This window comes from Peromyscus leucopus, chromosome 14 (genome assembly GCF_004664715.2).
Source record: "Peromyscus leucopus breed LL Stock chromosome 14, UCI_PerLeu_2.1, whole genome shotgun sequence".
In the NCBI taxonomy this organism is placed as follows: Eukaryota; Metazoa; Chordata; class Mammalia; order Rodentia; family Cricetidae; genus Peromyscus; species Peromyscus leucopus.
This window is the reverse complement of record NC_051075.1, coordinates 76,097,990-76,107,006: the sequence shown is the minus strand read 5'-3', so window position 1 is coordinate 76,107,006 and position 9,017 is coordinate 76,097,990. Positions and strand designations below refer to the sequence as shown.

The following is a 9,017-nucleotide window of genomic DNA, read 5'->3' as shown; positions in this document are numbered from 1 at the left end:
CTAGATTAAACCAACCTATATATTTTAAAAAATATCTTGACTTCAAAATTTAAGTCAAAATGTATGATTCTTTGGGAAAGAGGTTCTAGTTTTATTTCCACAGGAAATGAGAGGTCCTGGATTAATTCTGAGTTAAGAAAAATCAGTTTTGATCAAAGAAGACCCCCTGAAAAATCTTCAGTAGGAACAGATGGCCCAGATGATCCAATGTTTCAGAGCACCTCTGTTGCAGTTTCCTCTGAGTTTTGCATCCAGAAAAACTTTAGGGTTGACAACTGAGATGATCCAGCTTCACAAAATACTCCAATCAGGACTTGACTATAATTCTAAATTTTCTCATGGCCCCTCAAAGATTACCAGTGCCCCCAATCAGTAGGAAGTAGTATAGAAAACTACACCCACATTCCCAAAACTAAATTATAAATGTTTGTCATCATTTAGGGGGGTTAATTACAAGTTATGGACAACAGTCAGAAAAAAAAGATAAATAAAGGAGATTAGATTCAGTAATATCAATTCTAAAAAGAAAAGGGGGAAATATATATGGGAGCCCACAGTGACTCCATCTCCTGCTTGAGTGGTCAGGAAACCTAATTGGAGGTTGAAGAGGCCCCCCAAACAGATGAGGAGGGGTTGGGATAAAGGTTTTGCTGCTGGTATTTGGTACTCGGGCACTGGAGCAGATTAAACGTATCTTTGGAAGTTGGTAGCAGCAATGCATTGGAATTTAGGAGAGGGAAAAAAGGTTCAGAATTATCTAAAAACATTTTCTGTCCCTTGATTGTATCAAAGCTATGAGAATTATAATTTAACCAATTGTGTGTTCATTGTTAATAATCATACTAGAATTATGGTGTTAACTTGTTAATGGCTATAACATCTTCTGTTCACAATTAAATTGTTACTAGTTAGAAAAGGCTAGAGCTCATCTAAGAGGAATTTGGTATGATGCTAATGAATCCTTAGATTTGATGCAGTTGCATCAGGAAATTACTGATTTTAAAAAGACAAAGTTGGATTTTGATGCAGCTAAAACTGCTGAAGACCAATTTGAAAGGGCCATTACATCTTGGTCGTCCTTTACTCCCTTATTAGGAGGTATTGCAGCCATAGGAGCATGTGTATTGCTAGGCATTATTTGCCTATGATTATCAAGTTACTTGTGAACTCTCAATGGAAAGTTGGTTCAGAGCTACATGGAGTTAAGCTGCGCACCCTCCCTTAAGATTTTCAAGAGGCCTGTAGTCAAAGATGGGTAAGTCCTTTTTACCACCTTTCAATCTAAGATAGGGCATGAATGATGGAATTCATATGCCAAAGACAGGTAAGAATGGATGGTTGAAAATGACTATCTAAAACAGGCACATCCACCTGAGGGGTCTGGGGAACCTTTAAAAAAATAAAACGGGGAATCCTGGGAGCCCACAGTGACTCCACCTCAGGGCTTGATTCCATCTTGACTAGAGTTCAGGCTTGTTTTTGCTCCTAAAGTTCAAATAACAAGTTGATTGGCCAAAAGCGTGGTTACTAGATGTTTTGAGAATTAAGGTGGTGTTTACACTTGTTTGTTCCTTAAACCATGGTAAGGAAGTCTTTTGACCCCCTTGCTATAGGTATAAAAAGGCTATGAGAAATATATTCAGAGCTGCAGCTATTAACTGAGAGCCCTCCTGATTCTATCTTCTGTCTCTTGTCTTTTTCTTTCTTAATCCTCACTTCCCTATTCAAGTACTGTTTGACAGGTCAGCTGCTCCTGACAGATAAAGAAATTATAAAATAAAAGAGTATATTATTGAATCTACTTTAACCTAAGACAACTATTTTTTTAATTATTATTAAGAGATTTTTCTATTCATTTTACATACCAACCACAGATTCCCCTGTCCTCTCTCCTCCCAACCCCCAGCCTTCCCATCCAACCCACCTGCTATTTCCCACCACCTCCAAGGCAAGGTCTCCCATAGGGAGTCAGCAGAGCCTTGTACATTCAGTTGAGGCAGGTCCAAGCCACTCCTCCCTGCACCAAGGCTGCACAAAATGTCCCACCATAGGCAATGGGCTGCAAAAAACCGGCTCATGCACCAGAGATGGGTCCTGATCCCACTGCCTACATGGGGGACCCTAAACAGTTCAAGCTAAACAACTGTCTCGCCTATCCAGAGGGCCTACTCCAGAACCATGGGGGATCCTCAGCTATTGGTCCACAGTTCATGCGTTTCTGCTAGTTTGACTGGCTGTCTCTGTACATTTTCCCATCATGATCTCAATGTCCCTTGTTCATAGAATCCCTCCTCTCTCTCATTGTTTGGATGCCTGGATCTTGGCCTGGCCCCTGGCCATGGATCTCTGTATCTGCTTCCATCAGTCACTGGATGAGGGCTCTATGATGACAGTTAGAGTATTCAGCCATCTGATCACCAGAGTAGGCCAGTTCAGGCACCCTCTTGACTATTGCCAGTAGTCTAAGGTGGGGTCATCCTTGTGGATTCCTGGGAAATTCTATAACACTCTGTTTCTCCCTATTCCCATGATGTCTTCATTTATCATGGTATCTCTTTCCTTGCTCTCCTACTCTGTCCCTGTTCCAGCTTGAACCTCCTGATCCCCTTTGTTCTCACCCCCCATCCCTTGCCCTCCATTGTTCCCCTTCACCCCCAGTTTGCTCATGTAGAGGGCATCTATTTCTTCTTTGCTGGGCAATCCATGCGTCCTTCCTAGGGTCCTCCCTGCTAGCTAGCCTTCCTGGAGTTGTGGGTTGCAGTCTGGTTATCCTTTGCTTTACATCTAGTATCCATTTATGAGTGACTACATACCATGTTTGTCCTTCTGAGTCTGGGTTACCTCACTCAGGATAATATTTTCTAGTTCCATCCATCTGCTTGCAAATTTCATGATGTCATTGTTTTTCTCTGCTGAGTAGTACTGCATTGTATATATGTACCACATTTTCTTAATTCATTCTTCAGTTGAGGGGCATCAAGGTTGTTTCTAGCTAGGTTCTAGGTTCTAGGGCATCTAGGTTCTAGCTATTACAAATAGTGCTGCTATGAACATAGTGTCCTTGTGGTATGATTGAACATTCCTTGGGTATATTCCCAAGAGTGGTATAGCTGGATCTTGAGGAATATTGATTCTCAATTTTCTGAGAAACTGTCATACTGATTTCCACAGTGACTGTACAAGTTTGCACTCCCACCAACATTAGAGGAGTGTTCCCCCTGCTCCACATCCTCTCCAACATAAACTGTCCTTGGTGTTTTTGATCTCAGCCATCCTGACAGGTGTAAGATGGTATCTCAGAGTCATTTTGATTTGCATCTTCCTGATGACTAAGCATGTTGAGCAATTTCTTAAATGTCTTCCAGCCATTTGATATTATTCTGTTGAGAATTCTTTGTTTATCTCTGTAGCCCATTTTTTAAATTGGATTGTTAGGTATTTTGATGTCTAATTTCTTGAATTCTTTATATATTTTGGAGATCAGCCCCCTGTCATATGTAGGGTTGGTGAAGATCTTGTCTCATTCTGTAGGCTGTCATTTTGTCTCATTTACTGTGTCTTTTGCCCTACAAAAGCTTCTCAGTTTCAGGAGGTCCCTTTTATTAATTGTTGCTCTCAGTGTCTGTGCTACTGATGTTATATTTAGGAAGTGGTCTCCTGCACCAATGCGTTCAAGACTACTTCCTGCTTTCTCTTCTACCGAGTTCAGTGTAGCTGGATTTACGTTGAGGTCTTTGATCCACTTGGACTTGAGTTTAGTGTATGGCAACAGATACGGATCTATTTGCAATCTCTTACATGTTGATATCCAGTTAAGCCAGCACCATTGGTTGAAGATGCTTTCTTTTTTTCCATTGCACAATTTTGTCTTCTTTGTCAAAAATTAGGTGTTCATAGGTGTGTGGGTTAATGTCAGAATCTTCAGTTTGATTCTATTCATCCACAGGTCAGATTTTATGACAATACCAAGCTGTTTATTACTATAGCTCTACAGTAATGCTTGAGGTCAGGGTTGGTGATGACTCCAGAAGTTGCTTAATTGTACAGGATTGTTTTAGCTATTCTACTTTTTTGTTTTTTCAAATAATATTGAGTATTGTTCTTTCCATGTCTGTGAAGACTTGTGTTGGGATTTTGATGGGGATTGCATTGAATCTGTAGATTGCTTTTGGTAAAATTGCCATTTTTACTATGTTAATCATACTTATCCATGAGCATGGGAGATCTTTTAATTTTCTGATATCTTCCTCAATTTCTTTCTTCAGAGACTTAAAGTTGTCATACAAGTCTTGCACTTGCTTAGAGTTACCCCAATGTATTTTTATATTATTTGTGGCTATTGTAAAAGATGATATTTCTCTGATTTCTTTCTCGGTCCAATTATCATTTATATATAGGAGGGCTACTGATTTTTTTAGTTAATCTTGTTAAACTGAAGGGGTTTATCAGCTGTAGAAGTTCCCTGCACTGATACCACCTGGTGCTGGGCTTTTTTGGGGGGGGGATTGGGAGACTTTTAATGACTGTTTCTATTTCCTTAGGGGTTATTGGTCTATTTAAATAGTTTATCTGGTCTTGATTTAACTTTCATATGGGGTACCTATCCTGAAAATTGTCCATTTCTTTCAGATTTTCCAATTTTGTGGAGTAGAGGTTTTTTAAGAATGATCTGATGATTCTCTGGATTTCCTCGTTGTCTGTTGTTATGTCTCCCTTTTCATTTCTGATTTTGTTAATTTGGATGCTCTCTCTCTGCCTTTTGGTTAGTTTGGATAAAGGCTTGTCTATCTTGTTGATTTTTTTCAAAGAACCAATTCTTTGTTTCATTGATTCTTTATATTGTTCTCTTTTTTCTTTTTCATTGACTTCAGCCCTCAATTTGATTATTTCCTGTCATCTATTCCTCCTGGGTAAGTTTGCTTCTTTTTTCTAGAGCTTTCAGGTGTGCTGTTAAGTCACTAGTGTGAGATTTCTCCGCCTTCTTTATGTGGGCATTTAGGGCTATGAATTTTCCTCTTAGCATTGCTTTCATAGTGTCCCATAAGTTTGGTATATTATACTTTCATTTTCATTGAATTCTAGGAAATCTTTCTTTCTTTCCTTTTCTTTCTTTCTTCCTTCCTCCCTTCCTTCCTTTCTTTCTTTCTCTCTCTCTTTTTCTTTCTCTCTCTCTTTCTTTCTTCCTTGACTCATTGGTGATTCACTTGGACATTATTCAGTTTCCATGAGTTTGTAGGCTTTCTGTAATGTGTGTTGTTTTTGAAATCTAACTTTAAGCCATGATGATCCAATAAAATACAGGAGGTTATTCCAATTTTTTTTTTTTTGTCTGTTGAGATTTGCTTTGTGACCAAGCATGTGGTCGATTTTAGAGAAGGTTCCATGGGGTGCTGAGAAGAAGGTATGTTCTTTTGTGTTAGGGTGGAATGCTCTGTAGATATCTTTTAAGTTCATTTGAGTCATAACATCTGTTAGGTCCCTTATTTCTCTATTAAGTTTCAGTTTGGCAGATCTATCCAGTGGTGAGAGTGGGGTGTTGAAATCTTCCATTCCTAGTGTGTGAGGTTTGATGTGCGATTTAAGCTTTAGTAATGTTTCTTTTACATATGTGGGTGCCCTTGTATTTGGGGCATAAATGGTCAGAATTGAGACTTCATCTTGGTGGTTTTTCCCTGTGATAAATATGTAATGTCCTTCTCGATCTCTTTTGATTGACTTTAGTTTGAAGTCTATTTTGTTAGATATTAGGATAGCTAACACCAGCTTGCTTCTTAAGTCTATTTGATTGGAAAGTCTTTTCCTAGCCTTTTATTCTGAGGTAGTGTCTGTCTTTGAAGTTGAAGTGTGTTTCTTGTATGCAGCAGAAGGATGGATCCTGTTTTCATATCCATTCTATTATCCTGTATCTTTTTATAGGCCAATTGAGACCATTGATATTAATGGATATTAATGACCAGTGATTATTAATTCCTGTTATTTTTGGTGGTAGTGTTGTGTGTTTCTCTTCTTTGGTATTTGTTGGTGTGGGATTATCTATTTCCTGTGTTTTCATGGGTGTATCTAACTTCCTTAGGTTGGATTTTTCCTTCTAGTGCTTTCTGTAGGGCTGGATTTGTGGATAGGTATTCTTTAAATCTTGTTTTATCGTGGAATATTTTATTTACTACATCTATGGCGATTGAGAGTTTTGCTGGATATAAGAATCTGACATCCATGGTCTCTTAGTGTCTGCAAAACATCTGTCCAGGACCTTCTAACTTTTAGAGTCTCCATTGAGAAGTCAGGTGTTATTCTGATGGTCTGCCTTTATATGTTACTTGGCCTTTTTTCTTTGCAGCTCTTAATATTTTTCTTTACTCTGCATGTTTAGTGGTTTAATTATATGTGGCAAGAGGACTTTTATTTGGATTCAGTCTATGTGCTGTTCTGTAAGCTTCTTGTATCTTCTTAGGCATTTCATTCATTAGGTTGGGAAATTTTCCTCTAAGATTTTGCTGAATATATTTTCTGTGGCTTTGAGTTGGTATTCTTCTCCTCCTTCTATCACTATTATTCTTAGGTTTGGTCTTTTCATGGTGTCCCAAATTTCCTAGATGTTTTGTGTTATGACTTTTTTGGTTTTGGTGTTTTCTTTGAGTAATGAATCTATTTCCTCCACTCTATCTTCAATGCCAGAGATTCTCTCTTCCATCTCCAATGTTCTATTGGTTATGCTTGCATCTGTAGTTCCTGTTCATTTACTCAGATTTTCCATACCTAGCATTCCCTCAGTTTGTGTCTTCTTTATTGCCTCTATTTCTGTTTTCAAATATTGGACTGTTTCCTCCACCTGTTTAATTGCTTTTTCTTGGCTTTCTTTAAGGGATTTATTTATTTATTCCATTTTTTGTCTTTTCCTCAATTTCTTTTTTGATTTCTTCAATTTTTTGTCTGTCTTTTCTTCAATTTCTTTAAGGGAATTTTTCATTTCCTTGAAAAACGCCTCTATCATCTTCTTAAAGTCATTTTAAAGGTTGATTTCTTCTGTTTCTTCTGAGTTGTAATGTTCAGGTCTTGCTGATGTAGAACCACTAGGTTCTGATAGAGCCATATTTATCTTTATGTTGTTGACTGTATTTTTGCACTGGCATCTACTCATCTCTTCCTCCACTCAGTGCAAGTAGTGTCTGTGTCTGAGGGAGCCTCTCTTGGTCCAAATGATACTCTTGATCCAATAGGAGCCTTTGGTCTAATTAGGGCTCTTGGTCCAATCTGTGCTGATGGACTCTATTTCTCAGGGAGCAGCTCTATATTTTAGTAGGGGTTATGGGTCTATTTAAATTGCTTTTCTGATCTTGATTTAACATTGGTAGGTCATACACATTGAGAAATTTGTCCATTTCTTTTCCAGTTTGGTGGAGTATAGATTTTAAATTATGTCCTTATGATTTTCTGAATTTCCTTGGAATCTGTTGTTATGTCCCCCCTTGGTCTCCAATTATATTATTTTGCACCTTTTCTCTCTATCTTTAATTTGTCAATCTCATTGGTTTTCTCAAAGAAACAATTTGTTGTTTCATTGATTCTTGGTATTAATTTTTGTTTGTTTCTATTTTATTGACTTCTTTTTTGGGGTGCAGTGAACTTTATTGATGGTGTTCAAGAGAGTAGGGCTCCCTAAGCCTCTCCTGTTGTTCTGGGGGTCTGGGATGGAAACTGTGAGGGAGATGCTCAGTGTCGGGGCCTGAGATGGGACAGGAACTTCTCAGCAGCCGAGGGTCTCTCTCTTACTGTCCTTGCTGGGGTGGGTGGTCCAGGGCAGGCTTCTTATTCCTTGGAGGCCATGTAGGCCATGAGGTCCACCACCCTATTGCTGTAGCCATATTCATTGTTGTACCAGGAAATGAGCTTCACAAAGTTGTCATTGAGAACAATGCCAGCCCCAGCATCGAAGGTGGAAGAGTGGAGGTCACTGTTGAAGTCTCAGGAGACAACCTGGTCCTCAGTGAGGCACAGGATGCCCTTTAGTGGGCCCTCCAATGCCTGCAGATGGCACATCAGATCCACGGCAGACACATTGGGGGTAGGAACACTGAAGGCCATGCCCGTGAGCTTCCCGTTCAGCCTGGGATGACCTTGCCCACAGCCTTGGCAGCACCAGTGGATGCAGGAATGATGTTCTGGGCAGCCCCACAGCCATTACACCACAGCTTCCCAGATGGGCCATCCACAGTCTTCTGGGTGGCAGTGATGGTGTGGACTGTGTTCATGAGTCCTTCCACAATGCCAAAGTTGTCATGGATGACCTTAGCCAGGGGGCTAAGCAGTTGGTGGTACAGGAAGCATTGTTGACAATCTTGAGTGAGTTGTCTTACTTCTCATGGTTCACACCCATCACAAACATGGGGGCATCAGCAGAAGGGGTGGAGATGATGACCCTTTTGGCCCCACCCTTCAAGTAGGCCCCAGCCTTCTCCATGGTGGTGAAGACACCAGTGGCCTCCACCACATACTCGGCACCAGCCTCACCCCACATCTTGCTCCTGGAAGATGGTGATGGCCTTTCCGTTGATGACAAACTTCCTGTTCTCAGCCTTGACTGTACCGTTAAACTTGCCATGGGTAGAGTCATACTGGAACATGTAGACCTTGTAGTTGAGGTCAATGAAGGGATCATTGATGGCAACAATTTCAATTTTGCCAGACTGGAAAGCAGCCCTGATAACCAGGCATCCAATTCGGCCAAATCCGTTTACTCCGACCTTCACCATCGTGTCTCAGGAACGAGGCTGGCACTGCACAAAAAGATGTGGCTGTCTCTGGAACGGGGAGAAGCAGAGAGCCTTGATTTCTTTTTAAAATAAAAGGTTTTTTTCATTTTACATACCAATCAGTTTGCCCACCTTCCCTTCCTCCCACTCCCCCACTCACCTCCTCTGACCCTCTATCCACTCCTCAGAGAGGCCAAGGCCTCCCATGGGGAGTCAACAAAGCCTAACACATCAAACTGAGGCAGGACAAAGCCTTTCTCCCCTGCA

The 9,017-nt window shown here is 40.2% G+C and overlaps 1 pseudogene; it reads right to left on the bottom strand.

The window, feature by feature from the left end:
- Window positions 1-7,806: 7,806 nt before the first annotated feature.
- On the bottom strand, window positions 7,807-8,770 carry LOC114683763 (annotated as a pseudogene).
- Window positions 8,771-9,017: the final 247 nt, after the last annotated feature.